The sequence below is a fragment of the Danio aesculapii genome, chromosome 4, assembly GCF_903798145.1.
Source record: "Danio aesculapii chromosome 4, fDanAes4.1, whole genome shotgun sequence".
Taxonomy (NCBI): Eukaryota; Metazoa; Chordata; class Actinopteri; order Cypriniformes; family Danionidae; genus Danio; species Danio aesculapii.
The window spans coordinates 27926307-27936665 of NC_079438.1; positions in this window are offsets into that span (position 1 = coordinate 27926307).

Genomic DNA, 10359 nt, shown 5'->3' on the forward strand with positions numbered 1-10359 from the left:
GATAGAGGGGGAGGACCACGCCGGGACCGCCGATCCGGTCAGCAGGTGGGGACGGAACCGAAGGACACGAGAAGGGCACGCAGGACAGAGGGAATCCCGCCATGCATTTCTTGCCGACTATGTAGCGAGGTGAGTATGCTGGAGTATCTCAACTAGAGATAGTCGGGGCAGGCGGACGGCTGCCTTCGGCGGCCGGTCGCCTCGCCTTAGTAGCATGAGAGATGGGCTCTCTTAAAACCCAGAAAGTCGGCGCCCCGTGGCACGTCCCAGGCGACGTGCCACGCTCAATAACAGAGGGTGAGGTGCCGTCAAGACAAGTAGCCAAATGCCTCGTCATCTAATTAGTGACGCGCATGAATGGATGGACGAGATTCCCACTGTCCCTACCTGCTATCTAGCGAAACCACAGCCAAGGGAACGGGCTTGGCAGAATCAGCGGGGAAAGAAGACCCTGTTGAGCTTGACTCTATAGCTGATCGGCGACTCGAGTCGCCGATCAGCTAGTGGCCTGTCACCGATTGGTAAATCGCCCCCTGGGCTCGCCGGTGGTGGTTTTTTTGCACCCTTTTCACTTGTGCCCTGCTATGCTCCTCGTAAGGCTCGACATTGCATGATGTTTTCGGCATTTTTGTCATTTTTTCCGTTTCGTCAACCCATGGGACGCCCGGAATCTTCTCTCGCTGCCTGGCGGACGACCCCGGCTTTGCACGCGTGCCGCGATGTTCCGTTTCGTTTCCTTTACGTCTCAGATGCGCGCCCGCGCCGCCTTTGTTACGAATTTATGTTTTTTCACCTTTTTGACCTTTTGTCATGAGGCTGGGCCGCGACCCGTGGGAGGGGCTTAGCGCAGAAGGCCCAAAATTTCCAAATGTTTGTTTTTGGTCAAGAGGCTTTGTTTCTCATAGCTTTCTTGGTCTTCTGCATGCTTTTCACGTTTTCTTCATCTTGGGTGGCCCATCGATCACTTGGCCCGCGGCCGAGAACAAGGAAAATGTCGAATTTTATGAATGTCACGGTTATGACGGCCTTATGATCTCAGGCTCACGCCGCATGCCGCGTTCAGCCCCGCCGCGCCCCCATCACTGATTCCTAATGGCCTCCTTAGCCCATGGGATAACCTGGCTGGGGTGCAATGTGGTGAAGGCCGTGCAAAATTTTTTATTTTTTTCATATGCGCGAGACTGAGCTCCTCAGATGCGCGACTGTACCGTTTTGACACTGCGCGTTGCGCATCTCACTGCTTCGCGTCTTCTGGGTAAACCCATGGGTTGACAGGGCCTCCAGAGGAGCAGAAAAGAGTGAGAAAAGCACACAATTTGTAAAATTTTACAAATGTGCATGCTTGAATTTCTCATTACTAAGGGAATTCTCAAGCTACAATCAATAGCAGCTCGTATCAGCTGAAAGCACACATGGTCTGCTTTCCAATATGTCAATAAGAGTTATCTATGTATTCTTCCTGTACAAGTATTTAGGCAAATGTGCAAAATAATCATCATTAATATTATTTTATTTTTTATTTTTTGCTTTTAAACTTTAATAAGGCCGTATCCATGGGTGTATCATGTCGAGCAGCACATTTTTGAACATAGTTAAGGGAAAGTTTTTGTATGTGTTTATTTTCATATTCTAAAGATGCCATAGTACTCAGTGAGATGCACAGAACCCACAACTTTTAGCACTTTGTTCAATATTTCTTCTCCTGATGATGACAAATAAAAGTTGGATTCTGATTAAAGGCAGCAATGGTGCTGTGCTGACTTTTGGTCACTTTAACCTTGTGACCTTAATATTTCTGAACAAGATACAGCAGCCCATGTGGGCTCATTGGAAAGCTAAAGATGTGTGTTTTTTAATGATGCTGGTTATTCAAAAATAGCTTAAAGCTTCCCAGAGTTATTAATAAAATGCTACCATTAAACAGGCAGTTAGCACATGCACACAAAAAAAATTACTCAACTTTTAATACATATGCCCAACATGTGTGTGTTTGTTTCCATTTTCATATTTTAAAGGTGCCATAGTACTCAGTGAGATGACCAGAACCCACATCTTTTAGCACTTTATCCAATATTTCTTCTCCTGGTGATGACAAATGGAGGTTGGATTTGGGTTATTTGCCAAGTTGGATTCTGATTAAAGGCAGCCATGGTGCTGTACTGACTTTTGGTCACTTTAACCTTGTGACCTTAATAGTTCTGAACAAGATACAGTAACATATGTGGACTCATTGGAAAGCTGGAAATTTGTACTTTTAAATGATATGATATATTTGATTGTATCTTACAAATTTACTTAATTATTACATTAAATACAATACCTTTTACTTTTCAAAAGTTAGTCAGACTGCAAACCTATGATATTCCACTGGGTGGCGCAATGACACACAAGTTAAACAGGTAGAGGGGGATGGGGTGTGAGGAGACAATCAATATCAGCTCATATCAGCTGAAAGCACATGTGTTCTGCTTTCCAATAAGTCAATGAGATTTATCCATGTAATTTTCCTATATGAATTTAGGCAAATGTGTGAAATAATCATTATTATTATTATTATTATTATTTTGCTTTCAAACTTTAATAAGGCCGTATCCATGGGTGTATCATGTATCAAGATTTACAGTCGAGCTGCACATTTTAGAACATAGTTAAGTTATTAACTTAAAGTCATTTCAAAGTTGGTTTCTGTTTTAATGCTACAATACTGGTGAACAGACCTTTTTTTTTGAATTCTGAACAAAATACAGTTACACGTGGGCTCATTGGAAAGCTAAGAATAAGGGTTTTTTTTTTTTTTTATTGATTTTAGTCATTTAAAAATAGCAAAAAAAAATTACCAGAGCTACATCAGACATGCACTCTCAGCACATGCACAAATAAACTGAATTAGGCAAATTTTAATTCATATGCAGAACATGTGTGTATTTTTTTCATTTTCAGAATCTATGATGCCAGTGAGCCAGTGATGCCAGTGATGCCACTCAGTGAGATGCACAGAACCCACAACTTTTATCACTTTATCCAGTATTTCCACTCCTGATGATGACAATGGAGGTTGGATTTGGGATATTTGTCAAGTTGGATTCTGATTAAAGGCATATTATATATATTTCTGAACAAGTAACCTATGTGGGTTCATTGGAAAGCTAAGAATGTGTTTTTTTTTAATTATGTTAGTTATTTAAAAAAGCTTTAAAATTAAATTATAAATAATTACCATCAAATATTCATTCTCAGCACATGCACCAGAAAAAAACTCAATTTGCCAAATTTGTATACAGTAAGGTACAGTAACATATGTGGGCTCATTGGAAAGCTGGAAATTTGTACTTTTAAATGACATGATATATTTGATTGTATCTTACTAATTCACATAGTTATTACATTAAATACAATACCTTTTACTTTTCAAATGTTAGTCAGACTGCAAACCTATGAACTTCCATTAGATGGCGCACTGAGACACAGGTTAAACAGGTAAAGGGGGATGGGGTGTGAGGAGATTATGTTAATAGCTCACACACACACTCAAACACACACACACAGACTTTGTGTCTGGGGGGATGAGGAAGTCACTCTTATCTGCCTGTGTGAGCAGACTTTTCAGTCAGACTAAACTTGAACACAAACAATGTTTCTGACTTTTAATAAATGCTGTTTTAACTATAGTAAAAACCATACAGAAAAATACAGTTGTAGAACATTTACACAAGGGTTCTCTTTCTTTTCAAATCTCAAAAAGTGTGTCTCTTTACTGAAATCATTTATTTTTCCATTCAAATGTTGTCTTTTTACATGACATTTAATTGTCAAACACACACTCACACTAACATTTAGAACAGGGCTTGGAGACAAAACTGACAGTCTCCCACTGTGCTGTTATTTCATGTTCTCAATAAACATTATCAAAAAATAGCCTGTGTCATCAAGTTCTGTTCCAGTATGTTCATGTTATGCCTTTTAAACTAAACAATAAAATTAAACACCATCCATCCATCCATCAGCTCCATCTGTGACCTTTGACCTGTACAGTAAATGCTTAATACAGACCCAATGTTTGAGATATATTAAACAATCCTTCAAATTATTTATGTGATTTAAAAATGTGCCATCCTTTAAAAGAATAAATACACTTCATGGTTTAAAACATATGCAACCTCTTTGGATAAGTGGCTCTTCAGTGCTTTGCAGGGAACAAGCCTTTTTCAGGGACTTCCATGACCACAAATGCTGCCGGACGCACTGGCATCTTTTAAAAGACTAAACTGTGTTCAGATGCAGACCTCTGTCCAAACAACAGCATATATTTTTCACATTATATGTTATTGCAGTGTACAGGTAAACTGTTTCTGACCTTCTAATCTTTGGTAAAAGATTGAGTGTAGATGGCACTCCACTTACATACACACACACACACACACACACCCGCATCTTGTCTGCTTCAAACAAAAGAACAAAGGGGCCCCTGCTGGATCCAGGTCACCTTCAAACAAAAGGACCCCTGCTGGATCCAGGTCATGTGACACTGAGGTCTGTGCTTATCTGCAGCAGAAATGTAACACACTTGGGAGTGGGTTTATATTTTCTTCACTTTTGCCAAGTGGTGTTTTTTTTTTAATTTTTTCTCGCCGCTGTCACCACTAGCTTGCAAGGTTTTTGATCGGTAGAGCTGTGCATCGATGAATTTGTTCTTCAGTATTTGGACTCTCAGTAGTGATTATTAAACCACACTGAACTGAGCTCAACTGAACTGAACTTAAACACTACAAACTGAACTACACTGTTCCAATTTACTTTATAAAATTCATGTGAAGCTGCTTTGACACAATCTACATAGTAAAAGCACTATACAAATAAAGGTGAATTGAATTGAATTTAGGTTGGGGAAATATATTTAGTTTAAATACATTAATATCCAAAATGACAGGAGAAAGCATCTGGATCATTTAAAAAAATGTCATCATGTGATCAAGCTTGAACATAAACAATGTTTCTAACTTTTAATAAAAGCTGTTTTTAATTAGTCCAAATATCTAAAAATTCTTAAATCAAGGAGAATTTTATAGACGAGCAAAGCATATTGCCGTTGTCAGAAATAATATGCCAAAATTAAGTGAGCTTTTTCCTTAAATCAAGCAAAATAATCTGCCAATGGGGTAAGCAAATTAATCTTATGTTAAAAAGAAAAACAAGATTGTTTTGCTTACCTCATTGGCAGATTATTTAGCTTTTTTTTAAGGAAAAACTCACTAAATTTTGGCCTATTATTTCTTAAAACAAGATATTTCTTCTTTATTTAAGAATATTCGGTAACACTTTATAATAACTACACACTATGAATCATTTACTAAGCATTAGCATCTAGTGAATTCATTATCTGTTAACTCTACATTAATAAATGTTAGTAAGTAGTTTATAACTGCAGCTACAAATTCTGTATTCTTGACCTATAAGCACCTATATAATATGCTTAACAACTGTATTTTCATTCTTAGTTAATGATTTATTTTTCATTACTAAATTAAGTATCGCATTATTTACAAACCAGTTGCATTTAAGAGTAGTTGAGGGTTTTTAGGATCATTCAGAATGAGTAAGTAAATGATTAATAAACGATTGAAATCAACGTTTATATGTCTTATTATTCAGGCATATATTAATAGTTAACTAATATGTTAATAAATGCTTTATTAACTCAACTTCATGCAATTTTGTGACCTAATCTAAAGTGAGGACTATTACAGGCTCAGAATCAAATGAACAATAATATTTGCAATCTTTTCTAAAAAATAAAATTACTGTACAGTAAACATTGCTGAATAACAGGAGTGTCAAAATAAGACATAAAACTGGATAAAACAACAATATAATAATTTAACAATATAATAAGATGCAATGTTTAAACTCTACAGTTATTTTATTTTAGAGAAGTTTGCAAAGATTTATTTTTCATTTGAAGGACAGTTTTATTTGTGTAGCTTTAAATGAAAAGGAATGAATAATTTCGCTTTTCCTGTTTAGAATTTAACTGAGTCTTTATTTGTCATTTATAAGGGGTTTATAAAGCATAATTAGTCCTCACTTTACATCGGATCACAAAACTCGATGAAGTTGAGTTAATAAAGCATTTATTAACATACATAGTAACCCTTAATATATGCCTGAATAATAAGACATATAAACGTTGATTTCAATAGTTTATTAATCATTTACTAACTCATTCTGAATGATCCTAAAAACCCTCAACTACTCTTAAATACAACTGGTTTGTAAATGATGCGATACTTAATTTAGTAATGAAAAATAAATCACTAACAAAGTATGAAAGTACAATTATTAAGCACATTATAAATATGTTTGTAAGTCAAGAATACAGTATTTGTAGCTGCAGTTATAAACTGCTTACTAATGCTTATTATTGTAGAGTTAATGCTTAACAGATAATGAATTAACTATTTACTGATGCTTAATAAATGATTTATAGTGTGTAGTTATTATAAAGTGTTACCGAATTTTTAAATGTTTGGACTAGAAACAAGACAAAAAAAATCTAAGAAAGAAAAGCATTTTTTTTGCAGTGTATATAGTTAAAACCATGTAAAAAAATACAGTTAACATTAATACAATAGTCCCCTTTCCCTTCAAACCTCAAAAAGTGTGTCTCTTTAATGAAATCATTTATTTTTCCATTCAAATGTTGTCTTTTTACTTGAAATAACAGCACAGTGGGAGACTGTCAGTTTTGTCTCCAAACCCTGTTCTAAATGTCAGTGTGTGTGTTTGACTATTACATTTCATGTTCTCAATAAACATTATCAAAAAATAGCCTGTGTCATCAAGTTCTGTTCCAGTATATTCATGTTATGCCTTTTAAACTAAACAATAAAATTAAATTAAATGATATGTTATTGCAGTGTACAGGCAAACTGTTTCTGACCTTCTAATCTTTGGTAAAAGATTGAGTGTAAAATGCACTCCGCTTACACACACACACACACCCCCGCATCTTGTCACCTTCAAACAAAAGAACAAAAGGACCTCTGCTGGATCCAGGTCATGTGACACTGAGATGTGAACTCATCTGCAGCCACACTAAAAAACAGCCAAATGTCATTATGTGATGAAGCTCAAACACAAACAATGTTTCTGACTTTTAATAAATGCTGTTTTAACTATAGTAAAAACCATACAGAAAAATACAGTTGTAGAACATTTACACAAGGGTTCTTTTTCTTTTCAAATCTCAAAAAGTGTGTCTCTTTACTGAAATCATTTATTTTTCCATTCAAATGTTGTCTTTTTACATGACATTTAATTGTCAAACACACACTCACACTAACATTTAGAACAGGGCTTGGAGATAAAACTGACAGTCTCCCACTGTGCTGTTGTTTCATGTTCTCAATAAACATTATCAAAAAATAGCCTGTGTCATCAAGTTCTGTTCCAGTATGTTCATGTTATGCCTTTTAAACTAAACAATAAAATTAAACACCATCCATCCATCAGCTCCATCTGTGACCTTTGACCTGTACAGTAAATGCTTAATACAGACCCAATGTTTGAGATATATTGAACAATCCTTCAAATTATTTATGCGCAACCTCTTTGGATAAGTGGCTCTTCAGTGCTTTGCAGGGAACAAGCCTTTTTCAGGGACTTCCATGACCACAAATGCTGCCGGACGCACTGGCATCTTTTAAAAGACTAAACTGTGTTCAGATGCAGAACTCTGTCCAAACAACAGCATATATTTTTCACATTATATGTTATTGCAGTGTACAGGTAAACTGCTGAGAAAGCTAAGAATAAGTGTTTAAAAAAAAATAATAATAAAATTATATTTGAGTCATTTAAAATAGCTAAAACATTGCCAGAACTATGAATACATTGCTACACCAAACATGCACTCTCAGCACATGCATTGAAAAAAACCTCAATTTGCCAAATTTTAATTCATATGCCCAACATGTGTGTATTTATTCTCATTTTCATATTTTAAAGGTGCCATAGTACTCAGTGAGATGCACAGAACCCACAACTTTTAGCACTTTATCCAGTATTTCCATTCCTGATGATGACAATGGAGGTTGGATTTGGGTTATTTGTCAAGTTGGATTCTGATTAAAGGCAGCCATGGTGCTGTACTGACTTGTGGTCACTTTAACCTTGTGACCTTAATATTTCTGAACAAGATACAGCAGCCCATGTGGGCTCATTGGAAAGCTAAGAATGTGTGTTTTTTAATAATGCTGGTTATTCAAAAATAGCTTAAAGCTTCCCAGAGTTATTAATAAAATGCTACCATCAAACAGGCAGTTGGCACATGCACACAAAAAAATACTCAAATTTTAATTCATATGCCCAACATGTGTGTGTTTGTTTCCATTTTCATATTTTAAAGGTGCCATAGTACTCAGTGAGATGCACAGAACCCACAACTTTTAGCACTTTATCCAGTATTTCCATTCCTGATGATGACAATGGAGGTTGGATTTGGGTTATTTGCCAAGTTGGATTCTGATTAAAGGCAGCCATGGTGCTGTACTGACTTGTGGTCACTTTAACCTTGTGACCTTAATAGTTCTGAACAAGATACAGCAGTCCATGTGGGCTCATTGGAAAGCTAAGAATGTGTGTTTTTTAATAATGCTGGTTATTCAAAAATAGCTTAAAGCTTCCCAGAGTTATTAATAAAATGCTACCATCAAACAGGCAGTTGGCACATGCACACAAAACAATACTCAAATTTTAATTCATATGCCCAACATGTGTGTGTTTGTTTCCATTTTCATATTTTAAAGGTGCCATAGTACTCAGTGAGATGCACAGAACCCACAACTTTTAGCACTTTATCCAGTATTTCCATTCCTGATGATGACAAATGGAGGTTGGATTTGGGTTATTTGTCAAGTTGGATTCTGATTAAAGGCAGCCATGGTGCTGTACTGACTTGTGGTCACTTTAACCTTGTGACCTTAATATTTCTGAACAAGATACAGCAGCCCATGTGGGCTCATTTGAAAGCTAAGAATGTGTGTTTTTTAATGATGCTAATTATTCAAAAATAGCTTAAAGCTTCCCATAGTTATTAATAAAATGCTACCATTAAACAGGCAGTTAGCACATGCACACAAAACAATACTCAAATTTTAATTCATATGCCCAACATGTGTGTGTTTGTTTCCATTTTCATATTTTAAAGGTGCCATAGTACTCAGTGAGATGCACAGAACCCACAACTTTTAGCACTTTATCCAGTATTTCCATTCCTGATGATGACAAATGGAGGTTGGATTTGGGTTATTTGCCAAGTTGGATTCTGATTAAAGGCAGCCATGGTGCTGTACTGACTTGTGGTCAATTTAACCTTGTGACCTTAATATTTCTGAACAAGATACAGCAGCCCATGTGGGCTCATTGGAAAGCTAAGGATGTGTGTTTTTTAATGATGCTGGTTAATCAAAAATAGCTTAAATCTTCCCATAGTTATTAATAAAATGCTACCATCAAACAGGCAGTTAGCACAGGCACACAAAAAAAAATACTCAAATTTTAATTCATATGCCCAACATGTGTGTGTTTGTTTCCATTTTCATATTTTAAAGGTGCCATAGTACTCAGTGAGATGCACAGAACCCACAACTTATATCCCTATCCAGTATTTTTTCTCCTGATGATGACAAATGGAGGTTGGATTTGGGTTATTTGTCAAGTTGGATTCTGATTAAAGGCAGCCATGGTGCTGTACTGACTTGTGGTCACTTTAACCTTGTGACCTTAATATTTCTGAACAAGATACAGCAGCCCATGTGGGCTCATTGGAAAGCTAAGAATGTGTGTTTTTTAATAATGCTGGTTATTCAAAAATAGCTTAAAGCTTCCCAGAGTTATTAATAAAATGCTACCATCAAACAGGCAGTTGGCACATGCACACAAAAAAATACTCAAATTTTAATTCATATGCCCAACATGTGTGTGTTTGTTTCCATTTTCATATTTTAAAGGTGCCATAGTACTCAGTGAGATGCACAGAACCCACAACTTTTAGCACTTTATCCAGTATTTCCATTCCTGATGATGACAATGGAGGTTGGATTTGGGTTATTTGCCAAGTTGGATTCTGATTAAAGGCAGCCATGGTGCTGTACTGACTTGTGGTCACTTTAACCTTGTGACCTTAATAGTTCTGAACAAGATACAGCAGTCCATGTGGGCTCATTGGAAAGCTAAGAATGTGTGTTTTTTAATAATGCTGGTTATTCAAAAATAGCTTAAAGCTTCCCAGAGTTATTAATAAAATGCTACCATCAAACAGGCAGTTGGCACATGCACACAAAACAATACTCAAATTTTAAT